The 16,195-nt window shown below is 42.9% G+C and overlaps 1 protein-coding gene across 1 annotated transcript in view; it reads left to right on the forward strand.

Moving 5' to 3' along the window:
* Positions 1 to 10,287: 10,287 nt before the first annotated feature.
* The window catches only part of Pls1 (plastin 1), an 85,264-nt gene continuing 79,356 nt past the window's right edge, over positions 10,288 to 16,195 (forward strand). The window contains exon 1 of the mRNA XM_050157345.1: positions 10,288 to 10,383. The gene's annotated coding sequence lies outside the window, so the exon portion shown is untranslated. The remainder of the gene's footprint in view (positions 10,384 to 16,195) is intronic.

Consider the following 16,195-nt stretch of genomic DNA (forward strand, 5'->3'; position numbering starts at 1 on the left):
AGAGGGAGGGAGGGAGGGAGGGAGGGAGAGAGAGAGAGAGAGAGAGAAGAGAGAGAGAGGGAGGGAGGGAGAGAGAGAGAGAGAGAGGGAGAGAGAGAGAGAGAGAGAGGAGAGAGAGAGAGAGAGAGAGAGAGAGAGAGAGAGAGGAAGACAAAGCCAGTTTCAAGTAATATACAGGAATATAACAACCCCAAATTAAATTCATGGCCAAATGTGCTGGAGAGACAGGCAGAAAGCGAGAGAACCGGCATTCATTAGATGCCAGGGGAGGAAGCACTCAGAGGAACTGCAGCGGATAGAGGGGTTGGCTCAGGAAGGGAGGTGTTACTACATTAGATGGGATCTGAAGGTCCAGCAGGACTGGAAGAAACAAAGACAGGGAACAAAGACTCTAACCAAATGCAACACTATAAACTGAAGGATGCAGAGGGCTTGAATGGTACAGCTTAGCTGGCATTTAGGGAACATTTAGAACAGGTATGTCTAACCTGCAGCCCACCACTGGCAGGCAACCGTTGGCAGGCTACATATGTCCTAGGGTGTTTTTGAATGTGACCCAACACATCTGTAAATGACAACATCAAACCCCAGCATCATAAGGACACACTTCAGTAAATTGAGGAAAGGCACTAATGGTTTTTAATAGAGTAACAATAAGCAGGTTATGGTGGTACATGACCATAATTCCAGCACTTTAGAGGAGGAGGCAGGAGGACCCCTAGTTTGATCTGGCTTGGGCTATATAGTGAGTCCCCAGCTCAAACAGGAGCAAAACTAGTCAAAGCTCCATTTGAATATGGCAGAAGGTGTGAGTCAGAAGGAAAGGAAGCTGATAGCCATATCTATAGCAACAGCTTTAGCAATGCATCAATAAATGAGCAACTGATGTCAAGGTCGGTGTTCCAAACAAATACCTTCCCTCTGAGTACTCCTGTATTTCTCTGCCACACTTCATGGAAGAAGTTTTCATAAGGCTGATTCATTTTTATCTCCCATTGAGCCCTAAACCACTGTATATTGTACTCTGTCCCATTGCCCCTCCCCTTCATTCTCACCAGAATCACCAATGGCTTCTTTTCTTGTTGTCCTTACTCTTATTGCTGCTTCTTGAGATTGGGTCTCTCATAGGCCAGGCTGGCCTTGAACTCGTGTAGCTAAGCGTGGTCTTGAACTGCTGATCCTTCTGCTTCTACTTCTGGGTGTTAGGAAGATAAGCATGTGGCACTACATCCTTTTTGTGTTATACTGGACCTGGTGTGGTGGTTTGAATGAGAATGTCCCCATGGGCTCATATATTTGAAAGCTTGGTCCCCAGCTGGTGGAACTTTTTGGGAAAGGATTGTTGGAGGAGGGGTGTTGCTAGGGGTGGGGTTTGTGGTTTCAAAAGCCCATGCCACCCTGAGTTGCTCGCTCTCTCTCTCTCTCTCTCTCTCTCTCTCTCTCTCTCTCTCTCTCTCTGTGTGTGTGTGTGTGTGTGCTTGTGAAAAAAGATGTAGGCACTCAGCTTCTGCTCCAGTGCCATGCCAGTCTGCCCATGGCCATGGTCTCTGCCATGATGGTCGTGGACTCCAAGCCTCTGAAACTCTAAGTGAACCCCCAATAAACTATTTCTTCTCTGAGTTGCCTTGGCCATAGAGTCTCTTCACAGCAATAGAACAGTAACTAAGACTCATGCCTTCGATCATGCTAGACAGATACCTGGACAGACCTTCCAGATGCTCTTGGGAGCAGCCCCACACCCACCTATAATTTTTCTCTCCTCTCAAAGTTGCTGTAAGGAACTTAGCTCTAAGTGCAGCCTCATAGACCTGTCTCCTTCCCTCCTCACCAGCACTCAGGAAAAGCAAAATCCTCACCTCGCCACCCCACTGCTGCCAAGGATCCAACACAGCTTGAGTAATGTCACACATTAACCAGCCCCATTCGCTGTCCAGTGTCGCCTTGACTCCTGTCATGCATGCCTTGCAGCCCGGGTCATATATTAACTAGAACTACATTCTCAGTATGCAAGGATCATCCCTTCCCTTAGAAACCTTTAAGAGTGGACACCTGCCATGGCTTTGAAGGACGGGGACTGGAGCTGCTTCCCTCAGACCGCAGCTGTGCTGTCTTTAGAGTTAATGATCCTCTTAATAAAGCTCTCGCCTAAAGACGGTCAACTCGGTGTCTTTTCCCCGAGTCCTCCTCTTCTCTCGGGCTTTCACGTGGCTAAATCCAAAGGACATTGGTCACTCTTTTCCTTTCTTCTTCCATGGTTTGACAGTCTAGATCACTGCCTCCCTGGAATGCTTCCTTTGGTTACTCCCTGTGTTTTTAGCAGTACGTCCTTTGCCATTTCCCTTGACTTTTGGTATCCTTAGGATCCCCCCTGGGTTTCTCTCTTCCTCCCTCTCTCCAACCCCACAGGGGCTGAGCAAGCTGTCTACTACAAGTGTACTCCATCCAACCTGAAAATTTTCATTAGCCATGTATACAGGTGTCCATATTAGTGATAAAGTGCTATGAAAATGACCAGTAGATGGCACTACAACCCCATTAAGACCTTTGTGACTTGCTGGCTAGAGGCTGCAGGAACTGCCAGCATGCAAGTCATCATAACACATAGTTAGCATCCTAATTTTAGGATTTCATTGTATAACACACAGTATGACGGGTATGCATTTTAGTAAATCCTAGATGAGACAATGTAAATAGTTTCAAAAGTTTCTGCATTTGGTACACAAATTGATTCTGTGATTTGTGTCTTTAAATTTGTGATGTTGCCGACAGGATAAGGCCTCATGAATGAATACTCAGTAAACTCTCCGATTCCAAGCTATATCACTAGTCCTCTGTGGTTAGTTGACTTTTCTTTAAATCTTTTTATTTTATTTGGAAGGATGCATGTGTGTCTGTGCACCACATGTAGTAGACATTTTAAATAAGTGTTGTAAGGAGGCCGCTTGTTGGCTCCTGGCTGCTCAACCCCGAAATAATCACTCAGAAACTATATTATTTATATCACTGCTTGGCCCATTAGCTCTAGCTTCTTATTGGCTAACTCTTACATATTGATTTAACCCATTTCTATTAATCTGTGTATAGCCATGTGTCTGTGGCTTACCGGCTAAAGTTCCAGCGTCTGTCTCTGGCGACGCATAATTAATCTGTGTATAGCCATGTGTCTGTGGCTTACCGGCTAAAGTTCCAGCGTCTGTCTCTGGCGACGCTACATGGCTTCTCCCTTTCTCTGCCTCCATTCTCTCAGCATGCCCTTTAGTTTTCCTCACCTACCTAAGTTCTGCCCTATCAGCAGGCCAAGGCAGTTCCTTTATTCACCAGTTGTATTCACAGCATACAGAGGGGACTCCCACATCAAATAAGTGCTTGTGTAATGCAGATGTTACTTGGAGTTGCTCTACACGATAACGTACACCTTTTCAAAACTCAAATCTGGTTAAGCCATTTGCTTCTTCAGTATGGTGGTTATGTATTGGATATTGTCATATTGGGTTAAAATTACAAGGAGAACATGTCTGTTGGGTAAAGTCTGAAGAAATGAACAACATAACTGCAAGCCATCATTCTGAAACTTTATGAACGAAAACAAATGATTCCTTATAGCCAAACAGCATCAACGCATCTGTTTTCACTCAGTAGAGACATTGAAAGTATACAATTAAACCCAGACCGAAACCCACTCAGTATTTTATAAGTCACTCAGAAAACCATTTGTCTTTCCACCTCTGCAACAGTCACACACACACACACACAGAGATACTAAATTTGGAAGCAATTCTTAAAGGACACAGACTACCTCACACATATGGAAGCTTCCTGTATAGGTAACAATATTATTGACATTACAACGGTCTCAGATATGACCCTAAGTGTATATTAAATATAGTAGTAATGATTGGAAAAATTATTTTTTTACTGTTTTCAAAATAATTTCATGTACCAAGTTGTCCTTCAAGCTGTAAAGCACAAAAGCTCTGAAATTTGAGTTTGCACTGCAATAGTCTGGAGAGAGCCAGAGAATGGATTCCTAGAAATATGCCCAGAGGTCTTGAGAACAGATAAGTCAGAAAAGAATCTCAAATTTTACATATTTTTTTAAGTTACAGGTAAATATGGAAAATAATAGCTTTGGCTTTCCAGGAAGATAATGTAAGACAGTAGGATAACTCATGCACATGTGTTCATATGTTACCAACGGTTCAGAATTTTGAAATGCTGTCATTTTCATGGATGTATAATTTCCTATGTAAAAGGTGAAGCAATGTGTGGGGAGGACAAGTCTCTGCCATGCTCCACATCTGATTCTTTTTGCTCTCTGCTTCAGTTGATGTTTACAGGTTTGTTTTCCCCGCCTCTGCTTATTATGCTCCCTGCACTCTGGGGTGATTGTTCAGTTTGATTTTCCACTTACTTACGTATGTCATTTTAAAAGACATATGACTGTCCATTTAGTTTTTTTTTATCTTAGTTACAATTTTAAATCCCCCAAAGGTTTAGATAATTTTTATACCCATGGCTTCCCTTCAGGAGAGGAAAAGGATCCAATAGAGGGGACAGAGATTTATTTTCATTTCTTCCTTATTTCTTAGATTTGTCTTTTCTCCTCTAAATGATGCTTTTAAAAAAGAAAATCAACATACATCTAGAGCTGTACTGAAGTTAAACTGAATGTTGCCCTTTTCACTTGTATATATATATTTTTTTCTCTCCTCTATTATGAGAAAAATAGCCAAACAAGCAAGCACACTATGCTTATACTGTATTTCCTGGTTTCATTCAAAATGCATCATGATTCGACTGGGTGTCCATCAAAAAACGAATGGATAAATATAGCATGGTCTGTATACACAGTGAAGTATTATTCAGTTATAAAGACAAATGAAATAATGACTCTGCAGGAAGATGGGTGGAGCTGGAGATCATTATGTTAAGCCAAATAAACCAGACTGAGAAAAGACAAATATCACATATTCCCTCATGAATTGAGTCTAGATTAAAAACAGCAGTAACCTGAAAGTAGAAAGAAATATTTGGGAAGAGAAAGACAAGGAGACAAAAGAGGGTAATGGGGGTGATTGAAATATGATCAAAGCTTATTATGTACATGAATGAAAAGGTTGCAGTGATATCCATTGTTTTGTGCAAGTAATGTGTGCTAGACTGTTTTTTAAATAAGTTGTATTTATTTATACATTTTAAGGTATGAGTGATCTACATCAGTATACTTGCATGCTAGAAGAGGTCATCAGATCTTATTATAGATGGTTGTGAGCTGCCATGTGGTTGTTGGGAATTGAACTCAGGATGTCTGGAAGAGCAGCCAGTTCTCTTAACCACTAAGCCATCTTTTCAGCCCCGCTAAACTGTTTTTAATAGATCTAGTTTTTCTGAAACTCAAGGTGAAACTCGTACCTGTGGCAGCCACTGGTTGTGATTATAAGTATTTCTGAAACCTTAGACTCTGGGGAGCAAATACCAGCTAAGACACGGGAGTCCAGGATGGCTACAGAGTAAAGACATATCTTTTCAAGGACTAGCATTGAGATAATAGTACAACTTTGAAATTGAACTTGAGTTGGAATTGTAGTCTTTTGTATTTGTGAATCTGTACAGTAGCTAGTACAAAAAAAAAAAAAAAACCCATGGATGAACACTAGCTGTGGTGGTAGTAAACACTAGAGTGTGGTAAACACTAGCCCTTCCGTTACCAAAGAGCCTAGTAAAATAAACTCATAATCCGTATGAATCTCTGTGAAGTGTGGAATCAGCCAGGCGGTGGTGGCGCATGCCTTTCATCCCAGCTCTCAGGAGGCAGAGGCAGGCGGATCTCTGTGAGTTTGAGGCCAGCATGGTCTACAAGAGCTAGTTCCAGGACAGACTCCAAAGCTACAGATAAACCCTATCTCAAAAAAAAAAAAAAAAACAAAAATAAATACATAAATAAAAATAAAAAAATAAAAAATAGCAAAGTGTGGAATGAGAAAAGATTGTCTTTATATGAAAGACAATTTAATCGTTTAGTTGCCTTTAGTTTTTATTTAGTTGTGTTATGAAAGAAGGTGGTATTTTTGTGCATGGGTGTGTTTGTGTGTGGTGGCTAAACGTTGGGTATCTTCTTTGATTGCTCTCTACTTTATATATAGAGGTGTGATCTCTCACTCCAATTCAGCTAGTCTGGCTAGCTAGCTTCCTTCAGAGAGCCTCCATCCCCACCTCTCCCAGGCTGGGATTACTGGTAGCTGTCACACCCACCTATATTGGCTACCCTGTTGAGCATGTGAACTCCAGTTCTCAAGACTTGTATAGCAAATACTCTACCCACTGGCTCATCTCCCTACTCCACCCCAAAAATTACAAAAAAAAAATTCACCTATAAATGAAGATAATTTCTTAGGGCTGTTATAGATATTCTATGAAAAAAAAAAGGCCCAACACTTTAAAGTGCTTAAAATGGTGACTTAAGCTTAAATAGGAGTCCAATAATGTAGCCACTGTTACTCTTTTACACAAGAAATAGAAGATATGGAAAATATTCCCACTTTGATTTTAGTTGGTAATATTTCTTTTTAAAGCAACAAATCATGGTATACATGATTGAACCTAATTTATGTGATAGCAAATATTCAAAATTGGGAGTTATCTAGAAAAACTGGAGCATATGGTGTGGTAGTTAATCTTGGTTGTCAGTTTGATTGGATCTGGCTGTAAAGACCTGTATTTCCTGGAAGGATTGACCTAGAAGGCAAAGCCTCCTCGGAGGCATGTCCTCTCTCTGAGTGGCATGCAGATGTAAGGAGGCCTTACCAAAAAGCTGCTTCCCTCCTGCCTGACTTTGCCACTTGCTGGCAAGTGAATCCACTCTGCTGCTGCCACAGTGCTGCCACTCTTTCCTGACATCAGAGCTCAGCCTCTTCAGCTCTCCAGTGTGGTCCAAAGAACAGCATCTCTCCAGGCATCCAGTGACAGACTGGGATTGCTGAGCTGCTGCAGGGCTCTTAACCTCTCCAGGTGTTGTGCAAGTCAATCTAACATGTCCCCTTTGTAATATATATTCGTTCTGCTCCTCTAAGGAACCCTACTTAATTTTGACATATATTTACTACTGATCTTCATTTGAAAACATTTCAAATTAGATTTATTCATTTTACTTTGTGGATGAGTATTTTATCTGCATGTATGTCTATGAATTAGTGTGAATGTTTTCTGCCTGAAAAGAGCAGAAGAAGACATCATATCTCCTGGAATTGGAGTTACAAATGATTGTGAACTACTATGTGGGTAGTGGGAATCAAACCTGGGTCCTCTGCAAGAGCAACAAATGTTCTTAGCCACTGAGCTATCTTTCCAGCTCATGGTTACTATAAACACAGTATACTCGTGCTATTAAGTACAGCATCTCTTCCCTGTGAGTTCTTGCTACAGAGACTACTACTTCAGTCATTCTCCACCCCCCCCCATTATGTTTTTATTTGAGATGGGGTATCATGTAGCCCAGGCAGGCCTTGAACTTGCTGTGTAGCAGAGACTGGCCTAGAACTCTTGATTTTGCTTTGCCTTCCAAGTACTGGGATTACAGGCATGATTTTAACTACTATAAATGATTAATCTTTAAATTCTCAGCAGAGTAATTTTAGCAAATATGATCTGAGCTGAGAGCTTTGACCTGGAACCTCCTTGCTTAATTTTTTTCCCAATCTCAATGAGGCATTTCCTCCCCCACCCCCTCTCTTTCTCTTCCCCCCCCCCCCCTCTCTCTCTCTCTCTCTCTCTCTCCTTTTCTCTTTTCTTTGAGACAGGGTCTCCTGTCTGTCCTAGAACTTACTATGTAGATCAAGCTGGCAGTGGACTCACAGAGATTTGCCTGCCTCTCCATTGCCGAGATTAAAGGCATGTATCATCACGCCCAACTTTCTCCCTGAGTTTGAAAATTTTGTGTTTCATTGGCGGTGATATACAGAGTCAGCTGAGCAGACAGTTGTTTCCTCCCTTCCTCTTTACCTTCCTCGTACTTGGGATGCAGCACAGTTTCTTGTTCTGTTTCTCCTTATGCTGTCCAAGCTGGTCTTTCACTTGTAATCCTCCTGCCTCAGCTTTTCAAGTAGCTAGGATCATAGGCCTGCTTACAATTTCATTTATAATCATGTGCACCTCTAATGATATACCCTGCTATTTTAGATTTGTGAGAAACTTCTGGGAAATACTTGGGTTTTTATCATCAACAACTTGTGTCTTGGGGCTAGTTACTTTACAAATGATTAAAAACTAATTATTTTACCTTCCTTTAGAGGGAATGAGAATCTTTTGCCTTCCCTCCAAATCAAGTGATGTCATATTTAGGTTTTGCGGTTTTTCATGGACTTACCTTGGTTAATATTTTTACTATAAATAAAGAATATAAGTGTACTTGATTATTATTTTCTTTCCAAATCTATTGGGCAATAATTTTTAAAAAATGAATATTATGTAAAGTATCCATTTTAGCTTTGGTATTTGCATATATCCATGAAAGTCTTCATTATTATCAATATAGAGAACATTTCTGTGACCCCACAAAAGATTGTCATTATTCTATTGCAGTCCTTTCTTTCTCCATCTCTGGCCCAGGCAATTACTTTTTTTTTTTTTTGTCATTTTAGGCTCGACTTCACATACACTATGTATTCTCTTTTTGGTTTCTTTAGTTCAGCATTATGATTTTGAGGTTTATCTACTATCGGGAGCTAACAAAGTCCCGAGTGAATGTGTATTTTTTTGACAGAGGTTGGCCATGTCAAGGACCCCAATGTCTCAGCCCTCTGGAGGTGGCAAAACCTTGCCCAGGTCAGACACAAAGGGATAGCAAAGTCTTCCTGTGGCCCATTTACAAGCATAGATAGTGTGGTTGAGTCACCATGGCTTTCTGCCCCCTCCCTCATGTTTGCTGCCTGAAAACTGCCTCCCTGCAGAGACGCTCTCCTATTGGGACTCCCTAAGCCTGCCTCCTTCATGCAATAACCCCCAATCCCGTTCAACTATATATAATAAACACACTTAGCTTCCAGGGTGCTGTGGCTTTTCCATTCTGGAGCCCAGATCATCCAGTCTCAGCTTCTTTCTGTCCGCGTGTCTCTGTGCGGTTGCCTTTTCCCCATTCCCTCCCAGCAGAGGAGGGCATGGCAATCTGTACTGAAGCCTTTGACTTGGTCATTCTTTTTCAGTACCAAGTAGTACTCCATTGTACTGATATAGCACAGTTGGTTTTCATTCACCTGCTACAAGCCAATTCCTTCCAGACTTTGACTATTATAGAACACTGCGCTACTAAGTCCTTGTGTGATCATCTATTTTTATTTCTCTTTGATAATAGCTAAGAATAAAATGGCTGTGTGGCTTGGTCAAGTTGTACATACATGTCTAGTTTAAGTAAATTCTTTGTGAGAACACAATTCCTCTTGTAGATTGAAGCTCAGATAAAAACGTTATGTTTATGAGACTTAAGGTTATGAGTTTTTCTAGGCAGAGAAAAATCCTTTTCTCACTCCTCTTTGGTCCACTTCCACATTTATTTACTCATCCACTTCTTTTGGACAATTTCAATCACCTTCTCAAGTTGTATTCCTACCGGCCTGATCGCCGGTATCAGTTCTAGACTCGATGCTAAGGGGCACATAGGACCTTTGATCAAAGGGCAGCAAAGTGATGACATGGTACCGTGCACAGCGATGGATTATGCTACCAGCAAAGTATACAAGAACTCTTGAAGCTGCATTCCATTTGCTCAACTCACATGCTCTAGAAAAAGATCGCACCTTTGTTTGAGTATGGGCTTTGGTTATTTATTTCAAATAGGTGTGGCCATTAAATGAAGAGGAAGGATTATCTGAATTCTCCAAAGGGGAAAAGGAAGAAAGAAATTGCGGTTTTCAAAAGTGATACGCACACTGAGTGGCACCAGCTTCCTGAGAGCACATTAGAAACCCGCAGACACACTGAAAACTCTGGGTTTGAGAGCTGTTTGAATAACGCCGCTGGGTGATCCCAATGACCCCTTGTTTGAGAATCACCGTGCTAAACTCACTGCAGGGGTGCAGATAGTCGGTAACTGGGCTGGTAAAATGTGGGGAGCAGGGACGACGCCCCTGCAGCGCCTGACCACCTCTCCTAATCCTCCCCTGCTCCCGCAAGTCTCCTTTCACCTGAACCCAAAGGTCTGGCGGCCTCTCCCTTGGGTGCAGCAACTAAAACCCGGCAAGTGGATTCCAAGCGTGCGGGCGGGGGTGCGGGCCGAGCACGCGCAGTGACGCGAGCGCGGCGGCTAAGAGGCGGGCGGGCAAGAGGTAGCCGCAGCGCAGGGGACAAGCGGGCGCCAGGATCGGGGCGAGAGCTGCTGGACGACCGCCGCAGGTACCGGGTGCCCGGACGCGCACGCGGGTGAAGGGCGGGAGAGGGAGGCGGTGCTGGAAAGCCGTGCTTGGCTTAGTGGCGACCGGCGTGTGGCTCAGTTCCTCGCCCCGGGCGTCTCCTTCACCTGCGGGCGCGCTCCTGCCCTGAGGGGGAGTCTGGCGCTCAGGTGTGAAGTCACTCCTGTGTGTAGCTGCTTAAACCTCTGCCCGGGAAGCGCACCGTGATACCCGGCATCTTGGAAGGGAGGGGTACCAAGTTTTCTGGTTTAAACTTTGCCTGGCTGTTTGACGAGGCTTTCTGAACTATTGTGTAGCTCTTAAATTGTATGACTGCTCTGTCTGATTCTGGTGCACGGGCTCAAATAGGAGCAGAATGAAATTGCATCCGTGTTTGCTGGTTTTGGTGCCTTTCCTGGAGCTCTAGGGCTTCTGGATGCATCATAAGAAATGTTAGCCTTCAGTGAAAAAGTCAGTGCCAAGAATTCTGCCCGGTTCAGCGAACTGCATTGTCAAGTACATACTTTACAAATTAAACAAAACAAAACACAAAAACCTGTTTTCAGCATTATTCCCCGCGTCCCAGGCCTTAGTGGGTAATATTGAAAAGAAGGAAATTAACCCTTCATGTTATTTACACTTCATGGCATATACGGACATGTATTTTACCTTAAAGCTGTGTATGTATGGTGCCAACGCTGAATGGACACATTTCTTGGAGGACTCTAAAATCATAACCAGAATCTCAAGATGAGTACAGAGACAGATCGATGTTTTGGTCCCAGAAAGGTGAAGCAAGGGCGTTTAATTACACCCCCCTCTTGTAATCAATTCCTCTTTAAACTTAATTCATTAGTGAAATTCTATAGGAAAGTATTAAATTTGTGATGTGGGAGGCCCATAATTGAAGTAAGTTTAGGGAACAGAAAGTTGAAGTTGGGGAAGAAAAAACTATAAAGAGACCGCAGGGGACCCCCCTCCCTATTTTCCTGCCATGATGAATGTTTTAATGGGAGAAATAATATACAGTTGATCTAGTTTGGTACTGAGGGACCTTTGAGGTCAGCTAGTTCAACTGCTTCAGTTTACAAATGAGAAAGCTGAGACCGGGGAGGTTAGGTGACTCGCCACGCCTGCCCAAGCCCCTCCGGCCCAGACAACCTGGTCTTCTGATTTCAGGGATCTTTTTACTGATCCTCTCCTCACTGTTGGCTAAATGATTGAGCTTGCTTTCTCTTCCACCTTCTCCCATGCAGTCTGATTGAGGCAGGAAGTTGGTTGTTTCTGCTGGGCTCCTGCCTCATGTACTCCTGCAGAAAGAGCCACCATGACTCAAGCTTCACCTACACTTACGGGTTTGCTGCCCTTTCTTTGCCTGTTTGCTTCCCTCCCTGTTTGAACTCATTGCTTATACTTAGGTCGTTCTCTGTATCTTCCCAAACACACAGTATTTTATGACTTCTGTCTGTGCAGAAGTCTCTCTTTTGGATACAGCTTTTCGAATTTTATTTTCGAACATGTTCCTATTATCTGACCCGAAAGTTGTTAGGTGTGTAAACTCCGGAAAGTGCAGGACTTAAAGATCACACCCAGTACTAAGTTCAGACTCTTTCCAGCTGCTGTTTGTGAGAGGAGGGACACTTGAGGCTGTTCTGTGATACAAGAGGGTACCTTAGGGCTGTTCAAGAGATCAGTCAAGATAGAGAACAAATTGGAATGATTTATGAATCCAGAAATCACAGATTAGTTGGGAGTGCTGGAGATGGGGTGAAAACCACCGAAGAGGAGTGTTCTTTCTTTAGGGCTTGGATTAACCATAAATGCAGAGTGGAGAACACAGATTTAAGAAATGGCAGGGCTGGAGAGAAGGCACAGTAGTTAAGAGCTCTGGCTGCTCTTCTGGAAGACCTTAGTTTGATTCCCAGAACCTATGTGTTGGCTCGTAAACATCTGTAACTCCAATTCCAGAGGATACAATGGCTTCTTTTCACCTCCTCTGTCACCCAGCATGTACCCAGTGCACAGACATACAAGCAGTTGAAACACTCATATACATAAAATAAATACTTTTTAAAAAAATTATGTAAAGGCCACATGTGATGCTTGCCTGTAAAATTCCCAGTAGGCAGAGCAGGAAGATCTGTTTCAAAGCCAAAAAAAAAAAATTATGTAAGGTAAAGATGTGGTTAAAAATAAGATGGGGGAGAAGGGAGAGGTATTGAAAATTGCTCTTTCAGTTTTGGGGTGTTGGTAGTGTTTATAATAGTGGGTTTATAATATCTTTTTAAAATCTTACAAGCCCTTCTCCTCGGAACATTGTTTCTTCCCTGTGTCTTACTGTGTCGTCATGCTTCTCACTCCAGAAGATGAACTCTGAGGGAAGGTCCCTTTACAGTTTGTCCTCACCATGATGACACTGCTCTGCATCAGATACTCAACAGCATTGCATGGATAAATAAAGTGTGTTTTGAATGAGGAAAGTGGGTAGTTAGGATGATAAACTGCACAAGAGTACTTTGTCTAGCCCCTGACCTCAATGTACAAAGGAGGAATTCTTTGGGTCATTGGGAGAAATGAGAGACGCAGAATCACTGGCCAATTCCTGATCAGTTGCACGGATTGTGATTTGGGGCGGGGGTGTTGGGTGAGGTTGGGGACTGAGAAGTTTGTACATGAGGAAGGTGAACGAGTCTAGAAAGGCTATTGCTGCTAGTTTAGTTTACTTAAGGCGAAAGATAAACAGATTATCCCAGAGTCTTTGGACAGTGGGGTCTTCTCCTCTTAGGATATTCCATTGTGCCAGACCCATGCTCTCAGAGGGGGATACCCGGGGTGGTCCTTTTGACCCAGCAATATGGGGCAGGATGAGAGACATGGAAAAGGTGAGCTCAGACTCTCCCTAGAAAAATAAGACAGAAGGCAATGATTCGAAACCTGAATTCTAGTTGAAGTGTTTGGAATGTACTTGTTGCCTTGAGACAGATGTTGCAAATGGCTATTTTGCAAATCAAAACACAGCCTGTTGAGCTACACACAACACTGAGGAAACATTCTTGCCCTTGACATTCATGGTATGATAAGTCACCTTCATTTTTGACAGGTAGTGAGAGCTGTTTTTATAAAAATGGCAAAGAGAGAGACAACTGCTGAGGGACAGGCCAAAGGAGCTTTTGGTGGTTAGCAACAGGTCAAGGACGGGTTGGCCTGGTCAGCAGAGGTTCTCAGGCAGATGCGATGGGCCAGGTGGCGTGCATGAAGTTTAGGGTTTGATCCTGTCACTCCATAAACCGGGTGTGGTGCTACAATCCTATAATCCCAGCACTCAGGAAGTAGAGGCCAGTTTTGGCGAAACCTATTGGGGGTAGGGATAGGGAGGAGAAACTCTTTAATTCTTTTTTCTCTCAAGGCAGGGTTTCACTGTTTAACAGTCCTAGCTGTCCTGGAACTCACTATGTAGACCAGGCTTGCCTCAAATTCACAGAGACAGATCCACCGGCCTCTGCCTCCCAAGAGCTGGGATTAAAGACGTGTGCCACCATCACTCAACTAAGAAGCACACACCTTTAGTCCCAGCACTCAGGGGCAGAGGCAGGCGGATCTCTTTGAGTTCGAGGCCAGCCTGATCTACTGAGTGAGTTCTAGATCAGCCAGGGCTACACAGAGAAACCCTAAATCAAAAACAAAACAAAACAAAAAAACCCTATTAGATAAATGACAAATCATTCAGTATGTTTGACTTGATGTTCCATGTATTTAAACATGCCCAAATAGTAAATATAATTTTATATACAAGTTAAAATTTACCATGGCCTTGTTTAAGATGTAAGACTGTATTATGTAGCTCTCTTAGGATAATAGTAATACTGTATTAGTATTTAGTTTTAATGTGTTTTCTAAACACCAGACATTTAACCTTTACAAAGCGTCCTAGGAGGTAGATGCAATTATTACCCTCATTTTACTTACGAGAAAACCGAAACTTAGAGTGTTAACAATTATCTGTGTGAGGCCACACGGTCAGCATGTGACTAAGCTGAGATTTGACCCCAGGATGGCCTGCCTTCAGGCCCCGAGAGCTCAAACAATCAAATGTCTCTATCTGTGGACACTCTTAACAGGTGCTTAGAGTGGCCAAAGGCCACTGCTTTGGATATTCCATTAGCAGGACTTTAGTTTGATGAGGCGAGCAATAGTAATGGATCTTTTTGCTATTTGTTTTTGCTCCACTTAGTCATTTATCACACAGCAGCTCACACCTATCTGTAACTCCAGTTCTAGGGGATCTAATGCCTTCTTCTGGCCTCCTCCGACACCAGGCATCCTTTGTGTACATCCTCTGGTACACAGACCAGAGATATATGGAAAGAGAGATGGCGAGAGAAGAGGAGAGAGAGAGAGAGAGAGAGAGAGAGAGAGAGAGAGAGAGAGAGAGAGAGATTTGAGATTGGAGCGTGCTGAGTCAGTAGTTGGGGTGGGCAGGGATAGCTCAGGGAGGGACGGTGTCAATTGTTCAGGGAAAGGTAACTTATAGCTTCTGTTGTGAGTCCAAGATTTGACCACAGGTGCTCTACTGAGTTGCCTGTGAGGAAATGGGTTCTTTTCCTCCTGATGAACCCCTCATCAGCCCTCTCCTGAGAATCTTGAAATGAAGGCAGATTGGAATTCCCCAGAGTTCTGGGTGTTTCCTGGGCATTTAATCTGGGTCTGAAGAGGGCCCAGTGGCATCCGGCCTCCACCTCTTATTGTTTTAACATCCAAAGGCTCATATATCCTACGGTTTGGAATTATCATTTTACTGTGGGTGATGCTAAAAACTGGAGAAAGAGAAAAAGGTCTTTGTGCTACACCCATGTTTATTGGTTATAAAATGATTGTATAATGCCAGTTGCTGGGAACTTTCCTACTGTATAAGGTCACATGGGATGCGAGGCTGGGTCAACTTTGATCATCCTATTTCTCTTCATTATTTCCATGACTGGAAGAGCCTGTTTGGTGTATGTGCATGGCGTCTGTAAAAGCAATTTTTTTATTTTCTATGTTATTTTTTTCTTTAGTAAATTGTGTCTTAATAATAATACCGTGGGCAACGGAACTGGTGGGGAGTTAGACTGACAGGACGTTCTCCCTCTTAAAACATCATTTTATTGGAAAATGTTTTTGGAGAGATCTGGATAGCTTTGTTCATAAGGTCTAGTTATAAAGAAGTTTTTCTGTTTGTTTTGGTTTTGGTTTTTGGTTGTTTTTGGTTTTTCAATACAGGATTTCTCTGTAGCTTTGGAATCTGTCCTGGAACTTGCTCTGGTAGACCAGGCTGGCCTCGAACTCCCAGAGATCTGCCTGTCTCTGCCTCCCGAGTGCTGGGATTAAAGGCGTGCGCCACCACCACTATCCGGCTCAAAGATTTTATCTTTTATAGTAAAGTGATAAGCTGATTTTCTTTTTCTACCAGTGCTGGGTCTGAACCCAGGCCCTTATGCTTACTGTGTACATTTCTACCACTGAGCTAAATTCCAGCCTCGTGAACAGGGTTTTTGTTGTTGTGTTGAGTTTTATAGCAATTCAATTGTAAGAAAAACCACAAGAATATTTGGATTACTACTCATTATATGGGCATGTTCTCTTTAAAGGATCCAAGATGGGGCCATTGAGATGGCTTAGTAGGTAAAGGTGCTTGCTGTTAAGCCTCACTACCTGAGTTCGAATCCTCAGAAAGCATGGGGTAGAAGAAGAAAACTGACTACTGAAAGTTGTGTGTGTGTGTGTGTGTGTGTGTGTGTGTGTGAGAGAGAGAGAGAGAGAGAGAGAGAGAGAGAGAG

The sequence above is a fragment of the Alexandromys fortis genome, unplaced genomic scaffold (assembly GCF_014885135.2).
Source record: "Alexandromys fortis isolate MF-2015 unplaced genomic scaffold, M_Fortis_MF-2015_v1.1 scaffold_85, whole genome shotgun sequence".
NCBI classification, from domain to species: Eukaryota; Metazoa; Chordata; class Mammalia; order Rodentia; family Cricetidae; genus Alexandromys; species Alexandromys fortis.